This window comes from Alligator mississippiensis, chromosome 14 (assembly GCF_030867095.1).
Source record: "Alligator mississippiensis isolate rAllMis1 chromosome 14, rAllMis1, whole genome shotgun sequence".
NCBI lineage: Eukaryota > Metazoa > Chordata > Crocodylia > Alligatoridae > Alligator > Alligator mississippiensis.
The window spans coordinates 9,197,689-9,214,518 of NC_081837.1; the positions used below are offsets into that span (position 1 = coordinate 9,197,689).

Here is a 16,830-nt window from a genome sequence, read left to right on the forward strand (position 1 = left end):
CTGTGATTTAAATGAAACACCACTAATATATATATGGATGTGGATATAAATGTGGATGAAACACCACATATATACACACACACACACACACACACACATATAAACGGTGTTTCATTTAAACCATGGACAAATGTGGATTTGGGGTTACTTTAAGCAGAAATTGGGTTTGTTTATTTTTAAAATCAGAGAAAACCAGGATCCCTGGATTACAGATTTACTCTACAGATTATCAAGTACTTGCTAGGAAGCGGTGCCTCACTGGCCTCAATTTCTGCCAAAGCCCCAGGTGAGGAGACAGCACTGCACATTGCAAATAAGTCTCTGAAGAGCTACTTTTCAGAAAAAAGTGATACCAATTCTGACTGCCAAGCAAATATGTGCAAAGTTATTTGCTAAATCCCTGTTTCAAAGGTCACGAGCCTAGCTCTATGCACATTCAGTGCAAATTGCTTTGGAAGTCACTATTCTCCAACACTGTGTTGCCTAAAAAATTATTCCTAATTGTTAAGTTGAATTAGGAATTGCCCCAGCTTGCTTCAAAATGTGACTTCCTTGAACAGGGGAGTCTTCCCCAAATTGTTTTATTTTACTTCATTTGGGGGATGGACAGTTTTACTGAACCCAACGGCCTACAAAGTCAGCACCAAGGTAAATCTTTATACACATTGGAAAGAGTTCAGATATGAAAAAGATACCAAGAAAACAGGATTGGGACATCATAAAGCAGGCCCACTACTCTTCCCATCAAGTATTTGAGCTTTTCTTCACCACACCTTTAAAAATGTATGGAGCAGACTCAGCAGACCTCAACAACATTTAAGCAGTTTAATTGATGGATTAGTCCCATCTGTTCAAGTGTGCATGGACAGCTATCCTGGAAAGTTGGGCATCATGGCACTGTGGTTACAACACAGGGATGTAGGGGGCATTGCTCATTCCTCAGCACTCTTTCTATATGATTGTGGGTAGGCTAGCCAGATTTGCTCTACCTCTGGTCCCCTACCTCCAAAATGGGTATTATTTACACATCCTTCAAACATGGCTGGAGATTTCATTCATTTATATGTGTAAAGTACCCTGAAATAATAACTGGACAGCCGGTACCAGTTTGTTGATAGGGATGGTTTGTTCATGGCAAGTTTGAGAAGGTGGTAGCATTTGTTCAAGTGCGTACTTCAAAACCAGCCTACTCTTTGATATCCTTCCAGCTGGTGCTCTGCCACAGATGGAGATGATTATGCCTTGAAGTGCTAATTGGAGACTCCTTTTGTCCTGCTCCTTCCCAAAAATGCCCTGCTCCTTCTCAACAGCAGGAATGCTACAGTCAAGGCTCATAATTTCATCACTAGGAAAGTCCTATGGCCATTCCCCACCCCATGCCCTAGTTTCACCACCTCTGTGGCACTTACGTACTGGAAGTCTCCCTTACCCATTATCCTCTTAGTTTTTGTTTAGTGGGAGAGGAGTTACTCTTCCATGCTGGAAAATTTAGAGCTTCAAAAGGAGGCAGACACTCAACTTCCACTGAATTCAAACTCACAGATTCTTCAGTAAAATCCAAGCATCAGAGATCAGAGTATCATTGGTATAATCCCAATACTTAAGTTTTAAATAATCCCACATGCCCAAAGACCTTGAAATGACGTACAAAATTCCAGAACATATCAACCCGCAGCACAAGAGCGACCAAAGAACAAACTTTTAGAAATGCCCATGTATTTTGGATAACTGAAAATGAGGTCGTCACCATCTAAAGTTCGCCTCTCAAAATAAGTGGACGCTTCTGAAAACCTGGGCCAAATCACTCTCCCAAGTAAAATCTTAATTTTACTTTGATGCTCTTGTAGATCTTAATCAAAAGAACGCATAAAATTTATATAACAAGACAACTGTACAAGAATGACGTTTATCCAGCAAAAAAATAAAATAAAATAAAAAATAGACGAGTACCACAGTATTTGAGCAGAGAGAGGAAACATCATTAAAAAAATTCAGAGAAACCAAAAACGATTAGTCTCACGCATTTTCTTTAACTCTTCAAATAAACATGCATTAAAATATGCAATAATGAACTTCCTGTACTCTTTCTAATGTAGTCACAATTTGTTTAGTGTGTCAAATGAAAGGATGCATTAGTCTACCATATAAAAATAGCCATAAGTATTAAGAGGAATCTCCTTTTTTGGTCACTGTCCCTTTTGCTGTTAGATGCTGTAATAAAATACAAATCATGTTTTCCGGGACATGAAAGTGTTGCACCTTCCCTGCACCTCCCACCTTTCTTTAAAACATCTATAGACCTCCCGCCAGTCACACTATTATGTTTTACTAATGTGACCAGAAGAAGCACATGGCCTGTTTTTAACACAGAGCTGGAGAGCGAAACAAAACTGAAGGATCATATTGCTTTACTACACTGATCCCCGAAATACAATTGCACCCCAAAAAGCAATACAGGCAGCAGCAAGCTAAGCTTTACTATTTACCGTAACAATGGCCATGCTGACTTCACAGGGTCACTTCTAAACCCAAGGGAGTTTATTTTAGACGCCATGGTCCATCAGGCCCTTGACCTCTCACTTGAGACTCCCAAGAAGGGCCAAAGAAGAGGAGTTTGCTAAAGGGGTATTTGTTGATGTGTAACTTTCTCAACTCGTGTCTTACAGGTCCCCAAATGGTTTCAGACAATAATGCTTTTCCATACCTGGATGGCCAAGAAGTTAAATTCTCCATCCTGAATTACCAGTCCTATGAATGGTCTAGGCTGGTGCAGTGTTATTAAATGAAGACATTCAATCTGCGGTAAAATCCTGAATGCGAGCAGATTCTTCCATATCCCTCAAGTAAACAATGTACTAATCAGAGCAGGGTGTAAACCTGAATGCTTTCCAAATGAGCTGTTAATTATCATCTGCTATTTGCACCAGTGGAGGTCGATGCACCTTCTGTCACACAATGAGTCCTTTGAGAGAACAGCACAAAACCAGACAGCTTTTCTTCTGCATGTCATACTGAGGTCAAGTTTCATTACTTTTTCTCCCAAGCAATTTGGGTAAACAGTTTCATTGCTTTTGAGCTAAACACTTTTGAGAAGGAACAGGACAAAAAAAAGAGTCTCCAATTACCACTTCAAGGCATAATCAACTTATACCCCTGAGGGTATCAATTTGAGGAGGAGAAATACATCTTCTGATGAAAATTATCACAAAAACTGACCCATCACCACCAGAGCGCAGAAGAACTGTGAGGTGGAGCAGCCGGCCCAAATTAACATACACATGCAGAAATCGTTTGTCGTCATCCTAAAACACCATCCCATTTCTACATACATCTTACAAATCGCCACATCATAAAGCCATTCCCAGAGCAAACATGACAAAGACACATGTGGTTTTTTTCCCTCATGATCCAGGTCACCATCCTCATTCTTCAACAAGATCTAATATTGCCCAAACCCAGCTCTCAAGTCATCTCTGTCTCTTTGTAATAGTCACCATGGAGGTCTCTCTTAAGGTTTTAAATATTATAAAAGCTATGTTTTTATTTTCACATGGAAACACTGAGGGCAAGCCAAATGGGTTGTAGCACAAAACACACACTGTAAATCCAGTGCAAGTCTGGACCTCCTCCCAAAGCCCGCTGAAACCAAAGATGGGGTTTCCATTGATATCAATCCTTGTATGCGTGCATTTGTTACATAAGAAAATGGAACGAGAGATGACAGAAAATTCAGTCGTGCTTACATATTTTGCAATTGCACCTGAAAATCGCAATGCAAAGCATAGCCTTAGCCCAGTATTGTACATTGCACAGCTTCCTGCACCAGTTATAAGGGAAGAAAAAAAAAAATGGTGCACATTTATGCCATTCAAATCATAAAGCATGTGCACAAAGGAGCTGAATTAAGGCTGCACAGATGACTGAGAGGCTAGTATTTTCTAATATTAGTGTCCAGCTTTGCAACCTTAGCTTGGAAGTATTTTTGACATAATTACACTGATTTAATTTCAGGAGTGCCAAGCACCTATAACTCCAGCTGAGAGCTGAAATCTGCCCTGTTATTTTAGCTGTGACCTCTGGTTTCCATGTTGGAACACAGAAGCTGCCATGAGCCAAAGAACGATTTACTACCAAGGTTCACTTGCATGAAGCTAACAAAAATATAGCTTCAAATGAACGTGCTTTAAAATTAAAGGGTGAGTCGAGGGGGTTATTCTGTGATACTGCAGCAGGCAATTAAAATTATACCCACTAGCCAGAAGGGAGGGAGCGCAACATCCATCAAAAAAAAAAAAGCACGCCAGTAACCCCTTGCTCAAAAGGGAAACATTTTTCCTATCTGAGCGCAGCTAATTGTCAGAACAAATAAGCCAAAAGATGAATTTGAAAAGAACAAGGAGGACAGTGGTTTAAAGATTGCCTTCGTACAATGCATTCTATTAGCAAGGACTGCAAAATCTTTAAAAGCTTGCTTTTTGATAAATTCAACTCAACCGGCAGTCATTTTTTTTTTTTCTTTCAAGCCATTCTTTAACGCAGCCTGGATATGCACAAGTCTTGCTCAGTTGCAGAAGAAACATTATCAGTACCAAGAGTGTACAGAACAGCAGAGTAAATAGAAAATCTCTACCAATTAACTACAACATGTAGCGATAATGGAGGCATTCAGAGACAGCAAGAGAGCGGTCTCAAAGTTCAAACACGTTTTGCATTTGCGAGAATAAACAGTAAACCGAGAATCTTGAAAGGCCATTCGGCTCAACACAATACAGCTGCCTCTCCCCCTTGCCCTGCTGTGATCAGCCCGTCCTAACCAGAAGAGACTGCTGTGCTGGGCACTTGAGGAATGGGGCACCTGCTGCTTCCAGTGAAAGAACATTAATTCACCATTAAAAGAATGAATGGCTTTGGTGACTGGCTTTAATTCCTTAAACATCACTATTGCTGGAGGAGAGAGAGGTGAGAAAAAGCAACCGTCCATTAGAGCAGTGTTTCTCAACTCGGGTGCTGTGGGCACCTTGGGGGTGCCTGGACATCCTTTCAAGAGTGTCGTGTCATTGGTAGAGATTTTCTATTTGCTCTGCTGTCCTGTACACTCTGGCCATTGATAAGTCTCTTCTGCAACTGAGCAAGACTTCTGTGTGTACAGGCTGATTCACAAGGTAAGCCCAAAGACAGGAAGAAGAGTCCACAGTGTTTAAAAACATTACGGTCTGTTGTGGTCTTCACAAGTTCTTTGCCACAGAAGAATTGCTCTATTATTTTTGCTGCAGTCCAAAAAACTGAGCGAAAACGAAGAGCTGGCATTTTCTAAGGGGTGTCTCAAGCCTATTCAGGGTGCCTCAAGTCAACCGTTGGATTAGAGAGGGCAGGTAGGGAGGTGGCCTGGTTATAGAGGGTTTCCAGAGAAGAGACAGGTAGATAAAAGCTGCATGGCAAAGGCCGCAGAAGGAACCCAAGACCTGATCTAGTCTGAAAATATTATTAAGCACAGCTGTCCCATAAAATGAGATGGCCCCCTGGTCTGAAGTCATCCCTATGTTTTCACGCTTCATCGACTCTACATCCACAATGAAGGTCTGGATGTTTGAAGGGCTACAGGGCAGCCTGCAGAGTGAGCCGCCCAGCTGAGCAGCGCATCGGGAGCATCACTACCGCTAAGGCTTTGCCGTTTGCTATGCTGGATTTGGTTGGCAAAGCAGAGCTCTATCAGGGTGCTGCTCACAGCCCAGTTGCCCAGGCTTACCCTGAGGATTTCAGCATTGGCTGGTGAAGAGATACTCCGTGCTTCTCTCACTCAGCAAAAGACGACTGTTATTTGGGGTGGAGGGGTGGTTTCCAAAAATCAAGAGTGAAGAGTGCCATTCCCTGCTGGCCGCATTTAGATCCTGAATCACAGCACCACTGCTAATCTCTCTGTGCAGTGGCAAGCGCTTATTATCACCCCATGGAGCTCTGTGCTCCTTTATCCAACTCCAGATATTTATGGAGACCTACACTAATTTGCGCGTGAGAGAAAGGGGGAGGGGAGGAAAGAAAGAGAGAGAGAATAATGCATTAAATCTCACTGTTAACACTTTCCAGCTCTTAAATGTACATTTAATTTAGATTTGCTCGCCACTGCCCACCTGATTTAAATAGCTGCCCAGCAAAATATTTGTTTTTTGGGGGAGCACCTAGAGAAGAACCTATTAAATATGCCTAAGCAAGCAAAGCTCTCCGGAAGTCAGCTCAGCTTCTCCACTTGCCCCAACAGCGACTCTGGCCCATTTTTTACAGTAGAGTCTTGCACTGATTGCTGAGTGACTTGTTGGGAATTACGAAGCGAAAGGACCCAAATAGTGCTCACACTGAAGCCAAAGGAGAGTTTGTTCATTTGCCTAAACACTCATAGTCAGACCCTAACGCCAAGTACAGGCAGTCAAAAAGCCTGATGCTGAATCAATTCAATCTTCACAGGTTAATCTGAGCTGTGTAGATTAAACCGATAAGCAAGTGAACAGACATTTACTATTGATTCCAGAAATGCAGCCATGTACCTGCAGTGACGCAGGCCAGAAGCCGGGAGGCACTAGAGTATGAGTCCCTGCTCGCCTGGAGCAGACAGCTTGGGCCACGGCTAGCCTGCCTACCCTGCAAGGCAGGGGTTTCCTGGGGAGGTGCAAAGCATCCTGGGATGCTGGGGAACTGTGAGTTAACTTGAATCTGGAGGGGATCTGGGACAGAAGTTAAATAAACTGATTTAACCTAAATCAGTTAAGTCTGATACTACATTTATCCAGGTTTATCTTAAACCGGTTTTGGCCACTTTGAAAGCAGTTTACGTGCACTTCTGTTTTGTTACTTACAGATTGGAACCAGCTTCCGATCGCTTACACCGTGTGTGTGTAATTTCTGTCTGTAGCCTGAATGAACAAACCATTTTCAAAGAAAAAAGGAAATGTGGTCATCACATCACACACAGGTCACCTACTCTGACAACTGTGGCTAAAGTTCCATCAGCAGTAAATCCTGCATAGCACCCTTTGAAAAAATAGCTATTCACAGGCTCATTGTAGGTCTCTGCTGTTATTTTTTTGCTGGGAAGGGTGTAGGTGGCAAGCCTAGAGAGGAATTATTTATTTAAGCACAATGCATGGAGATGTAACCAGAGTTAAGAGCAAAGGGAACAGCAAGCGGATTACCGCAGAAAGCTTTTTTGGCAGTGAAATCTGACCATGAGGCCATGTAACCATCTCAAGGAGTGTGCTCTTATATAGCCTAATTCTCCAGTCTTGTTTTAAAACTCCAGAAATTGCCTTACAACAACAGAATTGTAGAACTGAAAGACCTCGGGAGGTCCTCCAGTCCAGCCCAACCCCCTTTTCAAGGCTCTTGTAGGCTAATCCCCATCTAAACCATCACAGCTAAGTGTTTGTCTAAACTGCTCTTAAAAGCTTCCAAGAGTGGAGATTCCACCGCCTCTCTAGGAAGTGCACTCTTTCATACTCTTGACCTAGTTGGAAGAGAGCTGCCAGGTAGTCTCCCAGCTCTGACTTCCTTAATTTTGCTATGAAGTGAGGAAGAGGTAGTTCTGAATGCAAATTTGAAGAGTGAAAATCAATGGACTGTAAAAGGCAAGTCTAAATTACTCAAGTGCTGAGACTCTGTATGCATCAAAACTGATCAAGCTGCAGCCAGGAACAGTGTCTAACACTGCAAAGGCAGTGACGTTGGGCAAGAAGGATAATGGGAGTGATAGTTTCTTCTGAATTGCTGCATTGTGCCTAGTGTGAGAGCAGTGAAAAAGGACTCGCTGTTGTAGGACGTGTCAATATTGATGGCTGCTGGGGTGCTGAGCCTGTCAACTATCCCTCCAGTAAATATACTTCTAGTATTGTAAATATGGCTGTAGGAATGAGTTTCAGAATTTGCAACAATAAATTCTAGCTGCTGCCTAATTCTTCAAATCTCCCTGCAGCAAATATATTACATAAGACTACCATACTCACTTGGCATTTGAAAGGTATTGGCTGAAAAGAGGGACCACGCTGTGCAGACAGCTCAAACTAGCTCATTTTCAACTGTATGATAATTAAACTATCAAAAACAAACTTGGGAGTCGCGCGCAACCTCTAGTAATTCCAGTCACTCTCTGCCACTTATCACTCGTCTTCAGCCTCTAGGAACACATGCTGGAACAAACATCTGGGTCACTAACTCCAGTCCCCTGCTGTCACAGACATGTGTCTTTTTTCTATAGGCAGCTCAAGGTCCCTCTTAAAACTAGTTATACATTTGGCCCTCACTCTCCCGATTGCTCTAGGTCTCACTCCTCTGATGACTGAAAACTCTCTTTTACTCTCCAACCTGAGCCAGGAGAAATTCACCAGGGAGTGATTTAACCCTGATTGTTTCCAGGTTATTTTTCTCCTGGAGTTGCCATTTTTATTCTGGAAGAAAAAGCCTGAACATCTGTCTACTTACGGTTTCTCCTGGGAGAGAACCAACGATCCCAAGAGAAACTAAATGTCTGCACAAGGCCAATGGCTGCATGCACACATTCAAATAACCTGCAAAAATTCATCCAGGTATGCTTTCCAGGTACAGAAACTTACCCGGAGTCATGTGTACAGGCATCTAAATGCCAAGGTGCTGAAGAGTGGGGAGTTTGCAGTGCTGACACTATGCAGGTGGAAGTGAGGGGTGTTGGGGTGGGAGCTTGTGCACACTTCTTGGCATCCCTGCAGGCTTCCTTAGTCTGCCTGGCAGCAGACTGCAGTAGTGCGTAAGGCAGCCCTGATTAGCTGACCCAGACTGTCCATGGTCAGCCTGCATTTCCCTATAGCACAACATGGGGATTGAGAAGGGGGAGCGTTCTGGAGCAGTAGTGTCCAATGAGCAACACAGCATCCCCAGGGCTGGGGGGGAGAAGCTGGAGGACTATGGTCTCTTCTGAGAGAAGCCGTAACGTGTACAGACATTCGCTGTCCCAGGAAAATCCAAGGTTAAATCACTCCCAGGAGAGTTGTTCCCAGGTTGGTTGTTTTTTTCTGGAACGGCCATTTTTACCCTGGGAGAAAAAGCCTCAATTTCTGTACACTTGTCATTTCTCCTGGCAGAGCAGCAACTCTCCCAAAAAAAATCTGAATGTCTTTACAAGGCCAGTGTCAGCACATACCTACTTGTTCTCAAGCTCATATTATCCTTCAACTTATCTTGCTGCTGGGGTTCACCTCTGGTGTATTCATAGCTATCACGGCGCTTTGTCCTATTAGGCCGAACAAGTCAGGCTTTTTCAGGCCTCTTGTAAGAAAGGCTCTCCATTCTTCTGCCTATCCCCACTTCCAGTTGTAAATTCATATTTCCTGACCAGGACAGATCAGAATTATGCAGAGTATCCCAAAGGAGACCTCGACTACACCCTCTGCAGTGCCTTTAATATTTCTTACCATCAGCAAATCTGAAGAGAATTTCAAAGTCGGAGAGCAGCTATGTTTCATGAAGGATCCAGTGGCTCATGAAGAAACTTTGTAAAGATGATGGCCCTCTGTAACTAGTGGTATTTTCAGTAATTCCAAAAATAAAGATTGTAGGAACACTGGGTTGTTTTGGGGTTTTTTGGGTTGTTTGTTTTGTTGGGGGGGTTTTTAGGAGGTGGGGGATTGTAATTTTTTTCTCCAGTATTTTGTGCAGTGTATTCATTCCACTGCTTCCTCCATTTCTCCTATTTGTAGGTGGAAAAGCAACTTGTCCCCAGCTTGGACAGAACTAACAGGTATGTCTTATAAAAATTAACACAACCTGCAAATCCTCATTCAGATAGCCTATGAGACTTGTCCATACTGCCTACCCCGGGCATTCAAAAATTATGAATCTGGTTCCTAATAGACTCAGTTCCTCAGGCCAACTACGACCACCTTTGCCAACACACTGGGAACAGAAGACTCGAGCTCCAGACTACACACATGGGCCTCTACAGCTTGGAAACCATGACTTGCACTTACTACAACATTCAGCGCTAGAGGTGCAAGTTTTGCTACATGCAAATCTTTAAGCTATTTTTTCCAGAAAAACTAAATACTGGAGCAGCCTAAAAGAGTAGGGAATAATATGAGGTATTAAATGGTATTAAACTCCTGTGCTGGGTCCTGACCATGAAAAGATGCATGTGTGCTCATTGCTACAAAGCAGCATAGCTTCTTACTTTCAGCCCCACTCATTACTCTCCTAGGATGCAATGTACTCTGTAAAGACCTGAGAGGCCAAAAAAAGTACAGCCAGCACTAGAGGTAAAAGCCCTAAGTCTGTGAATGTCCTGGGAACTGGGGAAAACACACTTGGATTATGAACAGAGGCAAGGACCATATTTTTGCTCTGTGTTTGTACAATGCCTGCAGGACAGGATACTGGCCCAAAACTGGGAAGCTTATGTGCAATATTAACTCAACGCTGCCTGAAATCATCAGCCCCTGAAGGGGTTAGTGAAACCAAATTTCAGCTTCAACCCTGATTACAGGCATCGAGCCAGACGTGCTGCTGAGTTTTTGGTTGTAGCCGTGTTGGTCTAAGGACATAGGCAGACAAGGTTCATTGAGCAGATGTGATCTCTTATTAGAGCAACTGCGTAGTTGAAAAAAGCCAGGCATGAAATTCAGTTTCTACAGGGTTCGGGCAGACCCTGGCTCACTTGTGGGAAATTTTGTACTCCCCTTTCCATCACTTTGAGATCAAATTATGGCCTAAGGCACAAGCCACCTATGCATTTGTACTTCTGAAGTTGCACTTGACACTTTCACTAGGCAAGCTACGCAATGATTTTGCCCATAGGAGACCTTCGCACACAAAGCAGAAGGAACAAGAGACTCAGACTAGTTAAAAAAAAAAAAAAAAAATCTAGGTTCAAGTTGACAGGCAAACAAATTCTTACCTTCCCGACAATTGATGAATTTTCATGTTCTGAACCTCCATGCTGGCTCCAGGAAGTAAATATTTCCTGCAGTTTTGCCTCTTCCCAGATAGAACTCAACAAAAAGCAGGGTGACTACACTGTGCTCAGACTTAAGGGAACATTTTTCCAAAGCCTCCCACAAAGCCCAGCTGGATAATATATAATAACACTATAAATGAACAATAATGTCATTTATTTTCTCCCCTAAAACCATAAAAGCACTCCTAAAATCTACTTTGCCTGATTTATCTATCCTAGGCATAAGTAACATCTGGTTATAGTGTCACATGGGTGTCATAATAAAGGGAAGCTCAATGATTTCTAGTGACAATCCCTAAGTTACTTTTAATGGGTGCTGGGTATCCAAATTCCTGAGGCAGTGATAAAAGTAATACCGGAAACCCCAAGCTTATTAACAAAACCCCGTAGGAAATTATTGGATCCAAGCAGCTGTGTGGTATCCTGGCTCCATCGATTTGTCAAAAACTACTGCCACTAGTACAGCAGCTATTTTAAGCCATCCAAATGTATAAACCCATGAGTTCTAGATTATTTAATTTGTATCTTTTAAAAAAAAAATAAATAAAAAAATCACATTTGACTGCAGCGGTTTCAGAGACAATTTAATGTTTGACTTGAAGTTATGAAGCTATCTACGATCCTCCTGTTCATAACCTCCATTGCATTTGGGATTCCACTAGTACCTAATAAGACACAGTCTTTTTTCCTGAATAATCTCCAGTCTAAACAAAGGGGGAAAAGGGAAGCCAAAGGCTGAGGGATGTGTAGTGACTTGCCCAGTGTCACACAGCAAGCCAGTGGCAGAAGTGAGAATTAGAACAAGACTAACTCCCTTGCAAGGTCCCTATCCAATTGCAGCACATTGCTTCTAACCAGCTACGACACAGTTTCTCACCATACAGTATATTCCTGAGCCATCGCTAGGGGTCTATCACAGTAGGGTTCTTCAACATCCTGGGTAAAATCCATTCCAAACCAATGCGATTCTGGATAGGACTTCACTCATCACTGAAATGGGGAGACAGTCTTAAACTGACCACATTGTAATTGGTCAATCTAGATGGCAACGTATCATCATTATAAAGATGACATGCTCAGCTGGCTAATTAAAGCAGAAGAATGCTGTTTTCCTTTAGATACAGTGATTGCATTGGCTATAAAATCTCTGACAATCTTTAAAAACAAACAAAGATTTTTTTAAAACTTTTCTTCTACAAAATTAAAAGCAGCCCAAACTTCATCCTACTCTACTCTACTCCAGCACTTGCTTATACCACTGCATAAGTGTGCACAGGATCTAGAGCAGAAAGTACTAGGGTAGGAGGACTCAAAAAAAAAAAAAAAAAAAAAAAAGGTCAAAACCTCAAGAAGCCAAATTATTTTCTGATGACTTAGGCAGATGCAATCTCACTGATGCTGCATCTGCTCAGTACCAGGGCTGAGTCTGACCATGGGATATTTACAATGACACTTGGATTCTACCACTAGGAAACCACTCCATCCAGATAATTTATGCAGCCCTACAAGTTTTTAATTCAGCTTGATTGCTGTTTGTGTTACTCTCCATTTAAATGTATTAAGTCATCGTTAGAGTGTTCTCAGATTTCCCCCCGAAGAAGTATTCGGAGCATTGATGGGAAGACTGTATTGGTCGAGTGCTCTCAGTTGCATTTACGGAGAACCAACAATCGAATTAGTTTATACACTTGCCATTTGTAAGGGTGCTAATAACCTCGCACATCTTGCAGAGGAATTGTGGCAATACTGCTTCTTAAGAAGTAGTGCCCAGTGTGTCTTTAAATTCTGATCAGAGCGTGCAGGATCTTTCATACATCTTCATTTATGGAAACAGCTCTTAATTGTGTGCTTTATTAGTCAATCTATTAAACCATTAAAAAGAACCAAATGTGCTGCTCTCTGCAAAGGCAACTGGCAGAAACGCTCATCTTGGAAGCTGATTAAAACTGCAACGCTTACTTCTCAGCTGCAATGAACACATTGTTCAGAGCCAGGGATTAGATTTAGTGATTCTGCCAGCCAGTGGGAGTCATCTGCTCTATTAATGACTATGGAACCGGTCCTGCATTTTTTAAAAACCTGATGTAATGTTACATTTGATGAAAAGATGTTGGATTGGCAGCATTAAAAAAAGATAGCTTTGATTTACCCACAAAATAGTGTAACAGAGAAAATAGCAGTGCAAACCTCCCCCAGCATCCCATCTATTGATGAGTCCCTTCTGTCGAAGGAAACAGCTGAAAAAAAAAAAAAAATGAATGTTCGCTCTTGCTACCAGCAAAAGGAGTGAAGGGGGGCCAAATTCAAGACCTTCAGTACCAAAGCATGTACCACGACTACCAAGGCTAGAAAAGTAGCTCTGTTAAATAGCAGCAATCGGGGCCCCTTTTTCCAGGGAATCATATTAGAGGAAGACACCACATGTTTGGGCTGGGATTTTGGGAGGTCTGTAAAAGAGACCTGCCCAAGCTAACGGACTTCGGGCATCTATTTCTCTTCAGGTCCTCTGAAAAAAAAAATAAAAAAAATCACAACCTGAAGGAATAATCTGGCATCTACTGACTTCAATGGAAAAAATCCAGTTGATATCCATAGTACTGGATCAGGCCTTTCTCCAGTGGATTGCAAAATGGGAATATTTCATTCAGTTGTGGCCTCTCTTCTGAGCACTCGGACAAGGTGCCATTTAGGGTGGTGCTTCACAGTACAGACACCCTGAACAGGAGCGTGTACTCATTTCTTGCAAACTATTGTCTGGTTCTGCAATACCAAGAGGTTCCACCCCAGGGCTGGACTGAAAAGGGAGATGAAAAACCATGCTGCCTTTGAAGTGTCCAGCTCCTTTTGCAGCCTGATCGACTCCCAAATTTTAAACAAAAAAAATAGCCTAATCTTTGGAAACAAGTTTCCCAAATAGTCTCTGAAAAAGTAATAAATCCAGCCAACTTTCAAAAAGGGTTTAAGTGGGCTTAGGTAACTCACAAAGCTCCACCAACTTCAATGAGTCTTCTCTCAGGGGATAAGTAATAGATCTATTCTGTGTGAGCACAGATATCAGAACGTAACCTCTATTAATGGTGAAATTATTTGGTTAAAAATAGTATCTGATTTAAAAAAAAAAAAAAAAAAGCAGCAAGCTTTGACTGTAATGAAGACTGAAATGTCTTGCGACTGCAGCTAATTTAAGAAAATAACAGTTTCTCAGAAAATAATATAGCTTCCGAAATATACCTTGCCTGTGCTTTGCTTTTATTATTTGTATTTTGTAGTTACTAACTGCAAAAAGGAGCTCTAAAATTCCCTAATCAGTAATGCAATTCAGTCTCTAACAAAAGCACTGTATAATTAACTGGAGCCAAACAGTGATAAGATCTATAAGCATTTGGCAGATAATTCCACAGTAGGAAAATCAATGGGCAGCTAATCAATAGAACTGAACCATACAGTATAACATGGGAGAGTTCAAGAGAGGGGGAAAAAAGATGCAATGAGACGTCTAGCCTAGTTTGAATCAGATGAATATAGCAGGTGTCCAATCAAGGACAATTCCTAGCAGGCTGGGCATGTTACAGCTGTTGCTCCATTTCCTTTCGCATTGTAGAGACAATGAAAAGCAGAGTCTGATGTGAGTTGCTGCGATATTAGTTCATATTTTCAGATGTGCTTTCAGACCCTCTGCTCCTACTGACTTCGGTTGCAATGAGAGCTGCTCAGCTCCTGTGCATTGTTGAAAGCAAAGTCTTATGTCCCCTCTCATGGTAGCAAGCTATCATGTTGTGAAGTTTTATTTAGACATAGCCAAATTTTATAAATGAAACTGTTTGCAAACAATGGTCCAGCAAGATCAGTTGTCCTCCAAGTCCCTCCTTAGAGCAAACAAGGTGAGGACCAAGCAAGACAGAATTGGAGCTAGGAGAAGAGATGAGCCCATGAGAGCTCAATGTTGGTCACAGAAGGAAAAAGAAAAAGATAGCTCCTCAATTAAGACAGCAAGAGTGTCGGGGGGGTCCAGTGCAGGGCTGGAAACCTGGGTTCACCTCCCAACTCTTGCAATGGCTTCCTGTGTAACTTTGGAGGAGATAATTTCTCTGTGCTTCAGTCTCCTAAGCTGAAAAATGGGGCACTAGCAATAATGAGCAACACTATCCTAGGATCTAACACCATAATATAGAAATGAGTATATTAAAAGCTCGCAAGTTCTGAAGGAAATCCAGGACTAGGAGTGAAGTCCAGGATGACCAGCCTTAACATGGGCATTAAAAATAAAAAGCATCTCGCTCATGATATTGTATTAGATTTCTCTTGGCTCCAGACAAACGAGAGAAAGGAGAGGCTTATGCTTCAGCAAGCATCTCTTACAAATCCTGACTGAATCCTTAACTCCAACTGAAGCAAGTTACCAAGCAACTAGAAGGGGCTCTTCATGCCACTCCCAAGGGTAGATGGCTTCTTCCATCTGTCACTATCCATTTAATAATTAAAAACCCACCACTTGGATCAATGTATCAAGGTACAGAGAGGAGTGACAATTTTTGCCTGAGCTGCCCACAAAAAGCATCTCATAGCTGTGACCAAACACAAGTGCACGGCTGCAAACAACTTCAAAAATGGCTGATTGGGTGAAAATCTGACCCCTCATTGCAAGAGGGTATCAGATAAAGATGTTACAAAATGTAGCGGCTTTTGTAACTTGTGTCTGCTCAGCTCCCAGCCCATGGCTGTTTTCAGAATGGGAGGAGAGGAAAGGGAGCAGAGGGAGTTCAGTTTAGGGGTTTTTCAGCCCCGCTTGGAAGGTGGGGCAGGTATATTGTGGCCCTCCTGCCCCGAGGTGGGGTGGGGCTCCAATTCACCCACCCCACCCTCCAGTGCCAGCTGGGGAGCCCCAATAATGAGCTCCCTCTGCTGCGCCTCCCCCCCACCCCGCCCATGCTGAAAACAGGAGCACCGGCAAAGAGCCCTGGCCATTGCCATGTGAACCTGGCTGTGGGCTCCCTTCTCCCGGGGAACCAACAGTGAACTTCTGTTAGGTCTGGGGTAAGGTTGTAACTCAGAACGCTTTGCAAAAATTGTTCCAAGTTACAGCTGGGAGCTGCATTTCAGTCTGCACCCTTAATCACCAGCAAATGAAACTCAAAAAATTCCCTAATGAAGAATATTAACCATCAACGTACCTGCACAAGCGTGCACTGGGAATACATAAGGTGAGAGAAAACTATTGTTTATTTTTCCTACACCTTAAGAGAGCCTAGTCTATCGTTAAAGTCAGCTGCATAAACAAAGAGGGAACAAAAGCCTTTCAAAAGCCAGCAAACAAAACCCAAAAAATACAATCGCTCAAAAATATTTAGGGAGCCATATGACAAAGGCAAATAAATTCCCTTCAATTTAAACAGAAATTGTCTCTCGAAATGTAATGATATTCAACTCATCACTTAACTAGTCTACACTCACCTGAACAAATATCTCAAAGCCAGATTCCAATACCAAACGGTACCCTACGGTAAAATTTTCATAAAGTGGCCTGGGTGCACAAGCCAGCAGGAGATTGGGGTAACATTTCAAAAAGCTATGACTTACGAGCTCCACCTTTCGATGCAATTCACTTTTCGAGCTTCACGTTTTGGGCACATAGGTGAAGATTTTTAAATTATATTGGGTGTCTTATTGCCAATGATTTCATAGGAACTTGAGTGCAACCCACCTTTAAAAGTCTAGCTCTTTGGTGCTTTAGAAAACATAAGCTCTAGAGGGCACCAGTACACGTGCCCAACATCCGCTCCAACACGTTCTAATTAGAAAGCATTTGCTAATTAGCATGCTCCAGCAGCCTCGGCATCACACGTATTCAGTGTCCTCATATT

General features: G+C 42.4%; 1 protein-coding gene across 4 annotated transcripts in view; it reads right to left on the minus strand.

The window, feature by feature from the left end:
• The window catches only part of PITPNM3 (PITPNM family member 3), a 317,984-nt gene that overhangs the window by 156,934 nt on the left and 144,220 nt on the right, over nucleotides 1-16,830 (minus strand). The gene's annotated exons all lie outside the window — the stretch shown is intronic.